The 15,294-nt window shown below is 38.2% G+C and overlaps 1 protein-coding gene across 2 annotated transcripts in view; it reads left to right on the top strand.

Annotated features, from left to right (window-relative positions):
• NOCT (nocturnin) overlaps positions 1-15,294 on the top strand; it is a 608,362-nt gene that overhangs the window by 370,475 nt on the left and 222,593 nt on the right. The gene's annotated exons all lie outside the window — the stretch shown is intronic.

Here is a 15,294-nt window from a genome sequence, read left to right as displayed (position 1 = left end):
AGAGAGCTGAAGAGAGTGCAGAATCTGTGCTTGTCTATTAATAGACTGCACTCGTAATAGCCAGGACTTTAGAATTCTGCATCCTATGGAGTATCCTGCTGCTGAAAAAATAGGAAAGACCAAACACTCTCCTCTGATAAACACCTACATCATATATTGAATTTTACAGCAAAGATTCAATTAACTGTCCATCTTCTGCAATGGTGAATTATCAAAGGAATGTACCTTCTCTTAGATCATTGTTAAGCTAGGTAACAGTCCCGTCAGCCAGGATTCAGGTGCTGCATTAGATGATGCCATCCTAGAGAGGGGCACAACAAGGCTGTTTCTAATAAAGAAGGGTAGGACTAGTATGCATATATATCTTAAATATTTGGCAAGTATTTACATAAGTATTCATTATCTGAGAGACTATAACTATTCATGCTCTACACTTAGTGTAGTTATCTGGGAGATGGTTCAGGAAACGTATTATTTGCCTGCTAGCTAGCTTCCATAATAGAAAGACTTCAGTGGTGTTTCTGGAGAAGATAAATATTCTTCTGGTACTGTTGTGTCATTGCTTCTGACTAGAGCAGAGCCTTCATGTGCGACAGATAATCCCCTTCAGAATCATTTGTCCTGTTTAAGTGCCTATGGAAGATACATTTTCAGGACTGTTAGCCTGAGATCCTGAAGAAACTGAGCTTATCTTCCTCAAGAATCTTCTTGGGTTTCCCAAGCATTTTGTTTTTGTAATAATTTTCTATTTGCCTTTTTAGGTCCTTTTTCAGTATCTGGAAAGAACAATTTCACAGGCATTAGGATCATTCTGTTGATAAAATAAATAAATTCCAGATTGCAATTCATCCTCATATAATGTACATCACTAATACCTTTCTCCAGTTCTACACCAAAGAAAAACTTTGAGGAGCAAAGGTGTCTGTCAAGACAACAGGCTATGAACTTGCATCAGAAGTGCGAGGGACTAGTCACTAGAGGAAGGGTTGGTCGTGGAAAATAACCTACTCTAAACTGTTCTAATAGATCTGTCACTATGAACACAAAATTGAGAAAGACTGTAAAACACCAATAACTATGAAAAAAGTAAATGGTCTAGGCACACTGGAATAGGCTGTTAATTGGTTTATTGTAAAAAGTCCACACACAAGCGCTTTCACCCTAACACAATGCAGGGCTTTTTCAAGTGAATAAAACAAGTCCAAAAAAATCCTATTAAATATCCTTGTTCCCCCAAAAAGGCGCCAAGGAATTTAAAGGCATATAACCTCCCATTAAGTAAAACATCAATAATACAACTCTAGACTTTTAACGTACAATCTGTGTAAATTACATAAATAGGAATATTGCACATTCTTTTCTCTATAAGTAAAAAAAAAAAAAAAATTTAAATTAGAAGAAATGTTATGAAATGTTAATAAATTGCTAATAAAATGCTAGTTGTCAGGGTTAACTGTAAACATAGCTATTCTTTTAAATACATCATGTTATTATAATTTACTTGCTTTTTTAACTAAGGTTTTATTGAAATGTGGCCATTTAGACCTGGAGGTTGGTTGCATTTTACTTTATTTGCGTGTAGGTCACCCTACAATTCAACCAATTTTCCCAATCACCCCCTCTAGGGTCCATGATAACCTGCTCTAAAATCCCAAAGTAAAAACCTTTATGGTTCGTTTCCATGTGAAGGTGCTTGTAAAGAGCATTATTGAAACTTTTTCTCCTGATATGGTAGGTATGCTCGTATATGCGTTTGCTCAGTGTTCTTTCTGATTTCCCTACATAGAAACTAGGGCCAGTCCCTACATAGGGCCAAATAAACTATGCCTCTGGACATACAATTGCCCTTCAAGTCACAATACTTTTCATATCATTATTTAACATCACCTGTTCCGGGTCTATACGACTAGACCGAAAGATCACAACAGTGAATGTATGTACATCGACGTACATACTGAGTGAAACTCCTAAACGGTGAAAACTGGAACGCCGAACGTGTTTCATCATCATAATGTGCCACACAGGTAGGTAAAATCTAAACTAAAATATTAATTAGCTTTTGCAGGGGGGCAAGCCCCCTGCACCCCTCATGTGGGGGGGTTTGCCTCCCACACCCCCCTACTTAAATATGCCAATTCCAAGATCGCACTACAGTGGGGAAAAGGATAGATTTCCTTATCCCCATCATGCTGCTGGCTATGAAATACGTTTGGTGTTCCGGTTTTCGCTGTTTAGGTGTTTCGCTCAGTATGTACATCGATGTAAATGCGTCGATGTACATACATTCGCTGTTGTGATCTTTCGGTCTGGTCATATAGACCCCCTGTTCCTTATCAATGATGTATTTACAATAACTGCATCTTCCACATCTAGTTCCAGGGCCTCCCTGATACCTAGCATTATTCTTGTTCTCAAAAAGTGTTTTCAAATTTGTCCGTTTTAAAAAAAAAAAAATAAGGGGTCTCACCTACTTAATGTGCAATGTCCTGGTTGAATTTTAACATCTTCCAATTTTTTTTGACCAAGTTCTTAATTTCTTTTAAAGCATTACTGTATTGAATTACTAGTGTCCTTCCAAGTTCTTGTCTATTGTCATCCCATTGGTTAGAAGGGTTTTGTTGCTTTTTTCCTAGTAAGGGTATATACTTACTATCCCATCCCTCAATAACTTCTGTAGCTACTGCTTTTAATAACTTATCTGGGTAGCCTCTTGCCATAAATAGTATGGACATCAATTGTATTTCATTCATAAAGTCATCCCTTTACAAGGTCATTTTGGCAGCTCTGACCATTTGGCCTTCTACTATGCTTTTTTTCTGCTTCCAGGGGTGTGCACTATTATAAGGAAGGTATGAATTGCTGAATGTTTCTTTACGGTGTATCCTAGATCTCAACCGCCCTTCATATTTGTCCAACCTAACATCTAGATAGTCTATCCCATTAGAATCATATTTATATGTGAACCTTAGAAAACTGGTAGTGGAGTTCAAATATTCTGTAAAGGTGGATAAGATGTCCTTCCCATATTACAAAAATATCGTCCAAAAAATGACAGTATAACTTGATGTATTTCCAGTAGACAGTGTTGAATAGACATGTCATTTCCCATTTTAAGAGGGCCAAATTAGCGTATATGGGGGCACAAACTGCCCTCATAGCTATGCCTTTGACATGTTTAAAGGTCTCACCCTCAAAGTAAATGCAATTGTTTTCCAGTACCATTCTCATAAGTTCCACCATTGCGTCCACATCTACCCTTAAAGAACTCTTTTCACTTAATAGTGCATAAAACATTTCCAAACCCTCCTCTACTGGAATACAAGAAATCGACCACATCAATGGTCAGGAAGTAAACTTCCCCTTCACATATCCCAAATGTTACGCTTTGTAAAAAGTCCAAAGAGTCATTTAATAAATGCTCATAGCCTTCTACTATATGTTTTAAAGAGTGGTCCAAAAAAGTGGCTATAGGGTAGATTTTCGATCCTTCCCCGGAGACAATAGGTCTGTAGGGTGGGTTGATAGTTCTCTTATGGATCTTAGGAATACCAAAAAAAGAAGCAATTCTAGGCTTCTTAATTTGCAGTATTTCACCCACCCTCCGATCAAGTATGTTTTTCATTATTAGTTCCTCTATTGCCATGTCCACTTTCCTGTATAAAATATTAATTTCATTGATAGATACTGGCATATACACATTGATGTCGTATAACATTCTCTGTCATGATATTTGTGGTGTCCAGCCATCAAGGCAGGAGTGGACAATAAACTCTGGACAGCTTAATGACAGGTAGTGTTACTCTACTGTGCCTGATTAGTCTGCTACTCGAATCTTGTATGAAATCCAGCAGTGGTAGCCACTATGAGACCTAGCACAATTAGGCACATGTCTTCTGTGAGACTTAAAGATGGGAGCAGACATACAGTTAACGAATACCTTGTAAGATAGGGAGTAGAAAGCGGTATGTGTATCTGTGTGTGGGGGGGATTGTGAATATCATGGCAGCATTATGTTGGATGCAGACAGTGGTCTGGACCAGAGGGCCTAAATAACATTCCGTCAGTGGATGTATGGATGTAAGTACAACAGACATCTACATGACAAAACTTTGCAATGTCAGCACTGGAGACAGTAAAACAAATTACAGATTTCACAACTACTGACACGTCAAAGCTTGAGTAGCTAGTGCATTAACTTCTGTTTGTGGTGACTTAAATATATTCAAATCAGGCAACTAGATATTTTGTGTTAAAAATCTAAACATCACAAACATTTGCTTTGCCTGTTAGCAACCGGAATGCACATGTCACAGGCACTTTCTCAAGGGGAAGCCATCTCAAAGAAGTAGGTAAATGTTGAGGTCCAAAGTGAAAAGGAGCGGGTTCCATACAAAAAATAAGAAGAAGCAACTCCAAAGATAGCTAGAGATAGAACTAACAAGGAAAATGAGCAATTACTTATTGTTTTGGAGGACAAGATAGGTAGAGATAGAACTAACAAGAAAAAGAAGAGTAATTATTTATTGTTTTGGAGGACAACAATGGCAAAAAAGGAGGAAAAAAAACATGACAATATAAGTCTGGAGACATTTCTTTCAGCTTTGATTTTTAAAGAGGAAAACGATTGGCAAGGATTGCTATGAAGATACAATATGAGATGGTGGAGGATCCAGCAGACTTGAAAAGTTTTATCATTTTATCAGTCAAGCAGTCATAACACCTGTGGTTAAGTCCTGACAGACAATAGCTGAAGATGGACAGTTTTCATCAAATTTAAGTTACATGAATTTTTAGGTCTTCTGACTTTTTCTATTCATACCAAGTTACATAGCTTATGTCAATGTGTCTCCTTCAAAGTGTAGCCAGCGTACATCTCTACTTATTTGCTCAAGAATCAGGGACAAAGTAACATGAGACTGGAGAAAGGAGATTTTGCCAAAAGGGATGACAGCAAGTAGGGGTACAGAAAATAGGCAAAAGGGGGCTGGAATTTACTCGAGAAAACTGTCAAAGGAGCCAATGTATTGGGAATAAATAACTAGAGAGGAAAAATAATAGAGGAATGAGGCCAATAAGATGTTTGGATTACAGGCTAGAGATTGCCTTCTCTACCCAAGATTGTTATCACAGTATAGGCAAAGAGAACAGGACAGGGGAATCTTAAGCGGAAGACCTGCTCTGGTAGAGGTTTTAGTTGACTCTTGAACAGTAGCTGCTCTTAATAAATAAATAATTAGTAGAGCATATAAAACATTGCATGATAACTATTAGGAATCAATCAGAGGTTAGAAAAGATTGAGAAGAGAGAATGGAAAAGCAATTTACAACAGAACAATGAAAGGACACATAGACATGAATCCCAAGTACACAACAACAGTCCAGAAAGTTTAGGATCTTTGCTCAGAAGTATTTGCATAGGCATTTTTTATACCTAAAGCAGATTTCAAAGACTTTTTCCTCGTGTAGATAGATTTTAATAATTTCCTACAGAGTGATCTGTTAGAAATATTGGGTGAGCAAATGGCTGTAACTAAGGAAATGATTCTATGCAGCTATAACATGATCTAAATTGCCTGGACATAGAAAGACCTTGTTAAGTTTAATTCTGTTCTCTGCCAAAAAAAAAAAAGCAATTGCTATAAAATAGAAATCAAAGTCTACACCAACTGTATTTGAAATGCAGAATATTATGAACGAGATAAATGGAAGAGGGATCTTTAGAAAATGGAAGCAGCAAATTACATAGAAATAAATGGAAATTGTGGGAACAATACATGCAGAATAATGCTCAGGAGGAGACGTAAGGTTTAAGGGAAGGCAGGAATTCAACTATTTATGTAATGCTTGACTAATGATAGTTACTAAGAAAGAAAAGATATGTGATATATAGTATATGTAAATGAAAAATGTTTGGTGTGTTGTCTTTTGTTAATATATGTTTGCCTGTGTCTTGAGTGAAAATGTTATAGCGGTGTTTAAAAAAAAAAGAATCAGTGACAAAGCCATCAATAGTAGGTGTACAAAGGTCCACAATCAGGGATAAGTTTTAAATATTATTCTGATTCACTCAAAAAGTTAATAGAGCAACATGTTTTCCATCAACATGCATTATCTGAACAAAAAGTATGAAAATTTAATCCTTGCTAATTTTTTTCCAGAAAATCAAAAATTTATTGAAGGGCAGAGAAAACTGCAAGACATAAATCAGTGGCATTCTGCAAAAATAAGGACAGTTGAGAGGTGTTATGGTAGGGGGTTGGGACTGAAAGCTCGCTTCCAGACAGTTGCCTCCACCACACAGTAGCCAGAAATGTCTCATTTGTACAACAGATGTCTTAACTGCTACCCCTTCTCAGCATAACTCCCATTTATGGTATGTGCCCTACACAATAAATTACATATGTTGTAAGAATAGTAAAAGTATTATATTAAAAGCTTTTCAATTGGATCGTTGTTAATGTTAACAGGCATTCATCCCCTCTAGACACAATTATCTTCTTTGCTGGCCCATTTGTACCCTTTTATTTTCATTAATATATTTGAAGAATGCCATTTTGCCAGGCAAAAATTTGTATCCCTTCCTTTTTTTATGAACAGCTGCTTTATTTTTCCATATCATATACATTACAAAGTGGAGTCCTCATGCATGGCCCAATATCTTACACTTAGCTAGCTGTTAATTACTCAACCAATTAACTGAGGGCACAACCCAAAGACAGAAATTACAGTTAATTTCTCACACCTATTCCATTCCATATGCTACCCACTCATTTATCCTTTCCCCCGTCAGTTATTTGTTTTACATACTGTCACTCGTCCTTCTCTAATATAGATGATGAATAGGCGGGGTAGTTTGTTTATATGCTTTACTACATAGAAACACACCAGGCTGGATAGCAGATTTACAAAATATAAACAAAGTGATTAACAGACATATGCTTACATCTCAACAGCTTACTACAAAATGGCAGTCAAGCATGCACATGCTCAGTATTTATATACTTGTGCAAGCACCCTAGAAAGGTTCTTAAAGTTGTACACACACACTGATCTACATCCTCCTTCTTAAGAATTGGTTCCTATGAAATAACATTAGAATAAGACATGCAATAAAATATAGACATTAGAAAAAACACAATATTCATGTCCAAGTTGCCTTGTATTTGTAACATGGTCTAGAAATATGACCTGATCTAGTAAAATAGCATTCAGAATTGGGTTTAGCAACAGGGACAGTCTTCAGTGAATGACTCATATCAGAAACTTCAGGATTCATCTCAGGAACAGGGATATTCACTGGAACATTCAAAGGAACTGGAACATTGGACAACTCACTCTGAAATGAAAAGAGTCATTCTCACAGGCTAGGTACTGTGGTACAGGCTCAGACACTGGCATCAAATGTTTCCAATTCCGCTTAAACTCTGATCCTTGCGATTCCACAATGTACGATCTCGGCTCTGGGCAAATACTCTTCACGACTCCAATCCGATCATAACCTTTGCACATCTGCATTCTCACAGTCTCTCCTTCAGGTAATGGACTGAGTGGTTAGTTGGACTCATCATAATAAGACTTCTGGGATATGCAATTCTTTAACAGATGGGCTTTCACAAATCTGTTATTCTTAGCACTTGGAACTAATATACTACTGCTGATTGATAATGTAGTTCTGGTTTGTCTTGACATAAGTCTCTGGGCAGCTGGACCAAGATGTTTATCACGAGGAACATTTCTGAGATTCAGGAAAACATCACTATTATCTTATTTTGACTTCTCAAGTAACTGTTTTGCACTTTCTGCCAAAACATTTGACTGTGGATACTCAGGACTACTTGTGACATGAGTAAAGTCCCACTCTTTGGCAAATCTTTTGAATTGCTGGCTAGTAAACTGTGTACCATTGTCAGAAATAACTTTGTGTGGACTACCATGAACTGCAAAGTGATGCTTCATCTTAGTAATGACAGTACTGGACACTAGGTTAGGAAATAGGTCAAGTTCGAACCAACTGGAATAAGAATCTACTAACACCAAGTAATGTTGACCACTCCACTCAAAAATATCAGTCACTACTGTCGACCAAGGTATTTCAGGAATCTGGTTTAGCTGAAGTGGTTCCTTCTGTTGATGTGGCTTTGTAATATTACGTACAGAACAAGATGAAAGTACTCTTTCAATATCTTGTGACATAGAAGGCCAAAACACTAGTCCTCTCACCCTTCTTTTTGTAGAATTGGTTCCTGGGTTGCAACAATGCAAGATAGTGATATACTCTTGTTGCAAGGACTTTGGAACAATGACTTTAGGACCTTTCATGACAATACCATTATCAGACAAAATCTTCTCTCTCTAAGGAAAATAAGGTTACCCTTCTTGAGGTAAGCTAGACTGCTTTGACGGCAATCCTCCACTGATAAAGTGGTTGAGCTTCTATAAAACAGGATCTGAGGCTGTATGACTTCTAAGCTCATTGAGACATGTGGAAGAAAAATTACTCACTTCCATGACTTCAAAATCAAGGTTCTCATTCTCATGCTCTTCAGTGGTATTTCTGGGTGATGTGGATAAAGTATCAGCAAGATAAACAAGTTTGCCTTTCGTATAGACAAGATTGAAACTGTACTTCTGCAATCTCAGCATCATATGTTGCAATCTGGCTGGAGCTGACTGCAGAGGCTTTCTCAAATTAGTGACTAGAGGTTGGTGGTCTGTTTTGATCTGGATTGGTCTCCCATAAATATAATCATTTGGTCTCCCATAAATATAATCATGGAACTTCGAACATGCAAACACAATCACCAAGTGTTCTTTCTCTATCTAAGCATACTGCATCTCAGTTTGGGTTAGAGATCTGGACGCATAGGCAACAGATTGACCCTCTTGAAGAATGACTGCACCAAGACCAAATTTCGAGGCATCACAGGAAAGAGTAACTGGTTTGTGAACATCATAGTATCTGAGAGTTGGTGGACTGGCAATTCTCTGTTTCAGGACATCAAATGCTCTTTGGTGTTGTTCCAAACATGACCAGGATATATCTTTGTGTGTCAGATCTCTAAGTGGTGCTGCTAGTTGGCTTAAATCTGGAATTAACTTGTCTAGGTAGTTAACCATGCCAAGAAAGTGTTGCAGGGCTTGAAAACTGTCTGGAGCTGGCATCTCAAGAATAGCTGTTTGCTTGGAAGGGTCTGGTCATAAGCCTGAACTGGTAAACAAATGACCAACATAAGTAACTTCTCATAATTCTGAGGATTCGACTTATGATTCACTTGATGGACTCGTTCCAGACCTTTCTTGAGGTTTCTGTCATGCTCAGCTTCACCATTACCTCCTACCAAAATATTATCAACTACAATAGCACAGGGGTACACAGAAAGATTTGCTCCATTGCACACTGAAAGACTTCATGTATCCCAAATGGCATTCTTAAAAATCTGTACCTGCCAAATGGAGTACTAAACGTAGTGAACAGCGTGGATTTCTTGTCAAACAAAATTTGACAAAATGAACTCTTTGCATTTAAGACAGAAAAAACAGTGGTATTTGGCATCAGAGCTGTGACCTCTTCAACTGTACACATTGGATGATAAGGACTTTTTAGTGCTTTGTTTAAATCTCGTGGATCAATACATATTCTAATATCATCTGAGCTTATCTTGTGAGGTGCCACCATGGAAGATACCCATTCAGTTGGTTCATCAACTGGACAAATTACACCTTGCTGCACCATTTTGTCTAGCTTGGCTTTGACACTCTGCTGCATAGCTACTGGAACTTTCCCGGCTGGTATGACAACTGGACTGACCTCTGGGTCTAACTTCCTTGAGTACACAACTGGAAGCTTGCCTAGTTTGTCTTTGAAAAGATCAGCATAAGTAGAGAAAATATACTGGGAGAATTTAGAACAGTGGTGTTTCAAACCAACATGATGGACTTCCTTATTAAATGAAAGCAGTCCCATTTTCAAACAGTCTCTGAGCGCTAATAATGACTGGACATGCCTTTTGACCACATAAAATAAGTTGTAGCTTCTCCCAGCAGAACAACATGAAAGTACTACTGAGCTCTCAGTTTGAATCTCTTCACCACCATAACCAACAAGCTTTGCCAAATCAAGCTTCTCACCAGCACATAGTCTAGGAAATGTTTCTACAGACATAACATTGCACTTTGAACCTGTGTCAACTTTAAGTTCTATGAGTTTTCCATTTATCCGGACAGTACATAACACTTCATTCTTTGCCCACAAATCTACTGCATTGACTGTTTCATGAAGTACTGACACATCATCAATATACGAGTAAGGTTGCAGCTTTCTAAATGATCAACTTGTTTCTTTGAATATTCCCTTTTTATAAAAGAATATATGCCCTTTGATTTACAAAACCTTTTGAAATTATTCCACTTATTGCATTTGTGACATTGCTGACCAAAAGCTAACCATTTTTCCCTTTTAGACTCATAACTTCCTCCACAATTACAACAGTTGGTTATGAAACTGGGTGGACAACTGCCCTCACCCTTATGCTTCACTGAGACTGTGGTTTCCAAAGCACACCTTACAACTTACTTGAAAACTACTATGCAAGTGTTGCAAGGTTTACACAGTTGCAGACATGTGCTTGGGCCTGTTTCTGTTAACCACATGCTGCACACTATCTACATGGGCTTTAGAAGGTACTGGAAGCATATTTGTGTGCTTTTCTGTAAGCTCATATATTTGACAAATCTCAGTGGCCTTATTCAAAGTTAAATCACTGTCGCAAAGCAAAATCTTTCTCACACCATCATCTTTAATACCACACACGTCTGTCTTTTATCAATTCATCCCTCGACACACCAAATCTGCGTGTTTTAATCTTGTTTCCCAAATCAGTTATATATACTACAAAAGTTTCACCAAGATTTTGATCCCTTGCATAAAATAAGTGCCTTCCCATTGTAACATTCTTTTGGAGGTTACACATTTCTTAAAATTTACATTTTAAGCAGTTGGTACTCCTCTCTTGATTCAGTGGGTTACAACTATAGGTCAGTTTTTCCCCCTCTCCTGTAAAGACAGCAGGTGCATACATAAATAAACTCTCCATTTCTACAGCGTCTGAATCATCTAAATTAAACAGAATAAATGCCTTTGTACGGTCATCTTTATCAGAAAATGCAGCTTGTATGAAAATATACTTTTGCTAAAACACTCTCCATTTCTCTGCAATATTAGTATCAAACACAACTGGAGTTGGTTTCCGAAAGCTGTCTGTCATGCCGACATATTATGCCTAAACACACTGAAAAATATGGCCTTTGTAATTATATACGAACATGCACACAGCCAGCACTTGTAATAACATTCATATGCATAATAAACTCTTCGAAATGCTTTACTTTGTGAAATATGCTCTGTAACGGCTGGATTTTGTGAAATAACTGTACTGTAATACTGCACAAACATGTGAACATTTCATACACTTCAAACAACTTGAATAACTGATTAAAGCTAAAAAGGTATGCTTAATGAAAAAATGTGGTTGTTTCCCTTAATTTATTCGTTTTATGCGAGTTGGACTTCATTTCAAACATTTTCTGTACTTATTTCTAATATTTCTGTTAATATATTGTAATATCAGATATTTCTGTTTCTTAGAAATTTTTTAGAGCATTCTGAATGCCTCATTTCATATTTTGCGAATAAGAAATAGCTTGTGCAAGTTTTAATACCTGAAATTCGTTTGTGACCTGTTTTGCAAGTTATATGTGCAGTAGGGATGATTTACTCCTATATATATTCCTTCAGTGTTAACTGGGTGCCTCTTGGTCTCAAACTGAAGAATCTGGCCCCATGTCCATTTTAGACATGCCTCTTCTGACACCACCTCGCTCGTCCTTCTCTAATATAGACAATGAACTGGTGGGGTAGTTCATTTATACACTTTATTACATAAAAACACATCAGAATAGACAGCAGGTTTACAAAATATAAAAAAATGATTAACAGACATACATACTTACATCCCGACAGCTGACTACAAAATGGCAGTTAGGCTCGCACGTGCTATGTATTTATACACTGGTGCAAGCCCCTAGAAAGCTTCTTAAAGTTGCACACACACTTAACTTAATTACTATCTTTCTTGTGCCATTTCTTCCCGTTGTAATATTCTTCTTCTTGAGTCCTAGTAATCCCACTTCTTATGGAATTTAAATGCTTACATGAGCATTTTATGCCGTATATTGAGTACATAAATGTTTCCAGATATAACGGAGACATGCTGGAGGTGTAAAAAAAATCATAAGGGGGGACTGCAATTACATTATTTGGGAATGTGAGAAGCTAGGAAACTTAAAAAAAAAGACTTCAGTGATCTAATGTACAAAACTGTAGCTTGGGACTAGCAAACGAATGGTGGTACATTTCTGCTTGAGTTGGATAGACGAGAGAAGTCTAAGTCAGCACACTAAAACTGTGACAGCACTTCTATTAGTTTTTGTTAATAAAGGGATAACTTTGGTAGAATTATTGCCTAACAGCAAGAGGTTCTCTTCGGTTCTCTGCTAGGGCTGTCTTCCGTGTGGAGTGAGCGTGTCTTCTCTGTATTCCTGTGGATGTGGGTTGCTCCAGTTCATTCCCACGGTGGTGTAAACATTACCTCTACATGATGGTCACTGTTGATGTGACACCCCGACCCCATTTGCAAAAAATGGGGAATAGGAGGTTATAGATGGAAGAATAGTAGATGACTTGTATCAGGAACTAACACTAAAAGCGCGGCTAAGCATCATGCAGGAAACGGAACAGAGAGGGTTGTGAAAAAATGCAAACCTACCGCTCCCTCTTCTTTTATACATTAATTTGTACACATGGGTTATGTGGTGTAGGCCAGGCTGTGCCCCTCTCTCTTTAAACATTTAATTTGTACACGTTTCTTACATGGTACAGGCCTGACTTCACCCATAACTGCTCTTAAAACACCAAATAATGAAATGAATAATTTAGGTGAAAATCATTCTGTACCCAGGTCAAACTGTTCACAACATTGCAGATGAGTAACACCAAGGCAACATTAAGCAGCTACATGATAAGGTTTAGGATTAGAGAATTATGTAACATTATTTCCTTCCACACGTACAGTACAAGTTAAAAACCCTGAACTGCTATAAATAATTTTTAAATACTCTCCCTTCCCACACACATTTGTTGCACGACAGTTTTAAAAACTGCGATACTAGGATTTCCTTTAAAAATATATTTGCGAAAGCCAGTCTTGGGTAAGGTGAGAGACGTAAAACAACAAAATATTCCATCTGTAAAAAGACTGTAATTTCTGGGAAAGGGATGGTTGTTGAGCGTAATGACGCAACCCAGAGAAAGCAACAGAGAGAGATGAGGCTAGACAGAGCGAGAATGTGTTTTCTGTTATCAGCGCCTCTTGGAGGCTTGGCATGTATACAGCGACAGTAGTTGTGACCTGGATACGTATCTGCTGAGTGTAGAGTTCCCCTTTTGCCATACGAGCAGGGAAGAGGGAAAAACATATACAAACAAGCTACCGAACGCAGGCCGCTGTTGACCAGTACACTCTGCTCTCTGTGACCCTAACAGGCCATAGGAATATTTGTTATATCAGTAAAGTAATCGTACACAGTCGAGTTTTATACTGTTACACTGCAGCGGTGGAGCAGGAGGAGGCAACCATTATACAGCTAGCTGTAGGAGGAGAGTTCGTAGGCCCGGCCGGCACTTTCTCTGACTACAGCAGCTAAGTAAGGTAAGGGCAAATTTCCTGTGACGTACACTCATCTTATTTGTTTGGTTATTGCAGGGGGTTATAAGAAACCATTTATTTGATTGTTGATTGTGTTCATTTTGACGTAATATCTTATTAGTAATATTAACTCCACTCTTATTTTGACAGCTTAACTGTTAAGGGGCTTGATGTTCGACTTTTTGTTTTGGTCCATTGAAGGACTTTACAAGTGATGAGAGCGTGTGCGTGTATTTGCAGTGTGAGGTGTGCGATTTCTCTCATCGGTCACCGTTTTGGAGGGATAGTGTTGTGAGGTGCGAGTTTTGTTTCTCATGGCACAACAGTGCCCCGTCAGTCCACTGATTAATTGTGTGTTAGCAGTTCACCTAGTCTGTTTCAAGCAGTTAGAGCTGTACCTTGGTCTGGGTGGATTTATAGTGAACCGTGACCGAACCGGAGAAGGTCCTTGCCCAGTTTGTTGTTGGAAGGCAAGAGATGAGCAGTTCTTTAAAGTCAGCGGCCATGAGCCGGATCCAGTGTTTGTAGTGTGCATCCTGTTGTGTCAACCATGGTGTGACAAGCTTCGGCGCCTTCATTTGCCTGCCTTCTTGTTTTCTTCTACGTTTTTACGATTGCTTATGTCACTATTTTATAATTGATCTGTTAAGCTTCGTTTAACACTTTTGTTTTTTGGTGTTGAAGACAGAATAGTTTGCGCGAGGTACTTGCTTCTGGCGGAGAGGACACGTTATTTTTTGTTGGTGGCAGTAGTAAATATAGATCAGTAGTCGTTACTAATTTATATACAAGTGTGTAGCTTTTTCAGTGTGTAACATACGCAGGTTGGTACAGCAGTGGTCCTTGTACTTACGTAGTGTTGTCAACTGAGCCCATATCTCCGGAGATAGCTGCGCTGCGCCCCTCCCCCTCGTTGTCAGATGCAGTGCCTCGTTCTGTTTCTGTGGTCGCTGCTGCTGGAATGGGATGGAGACCTGCTAATTGTGATAATGTGAGATGTTGGGAAATGTGGGTATAAGGTGGCACAGCCGTGTCCTTTTGTGCAGTGTTTTTGTGAGTGTGAAGGCGGATAAGTGACAACATTGGCATGATCCTTCTTCCGATTTGTGCCATACCGCTTTTTGTTTCTGTTCTTAACACTAAAAGTGTGCTGTCAAAACAATCGCGTTTCCTACGGAATTACATATTTTAAAATAGTACCAATCCCTTCTCATTTTCCTTAGTAATTGTGCTTTGTGCCCTCCCCCGGGACGTTTTTCAGTTTCGGGAGAAAAATAAGCTAGCCTTGTCAATAAAGACTTGGATCAGGAATGTAGAACTTTTGCGCCTGAATGGTACTTATTACGAAGAGTGGAATCCTGCTGAACTCCAAAGTTAAGTTTATAATTGGCATTAATAGAAAAAAATGAAGAACTTAGTATTGTCAAATTTTGATTGCCACGGTGTAGTCACTTCATTTTCGTCATTCATTGCAATTGCATCATCGCAGTAACTCAACCCCAAAACAAGATTGGATGAATGCCTAATTTCG

The sequence above is a fragment of the Protopterus annectens genome, chromosome 2.part0, assembly GCF_019279795.1.
Source record: "Protopterus annectens isolate FY-2018-M chromosome 2.part0, PAN1.0, whole genome shotgun sequence".
In the NCBI taxonomy this organism is placed as follows: Eukaryota; Metazoa; Chordata; order Ceratodontiformes; family Protopteridae; genus Protopterus; species Protopterus annectens.
The sequence above is the reverse complement of the archived record's forward strand: the minus strand, read 5'-3'. Positions and strand labels throughout refer to the sequence as shown.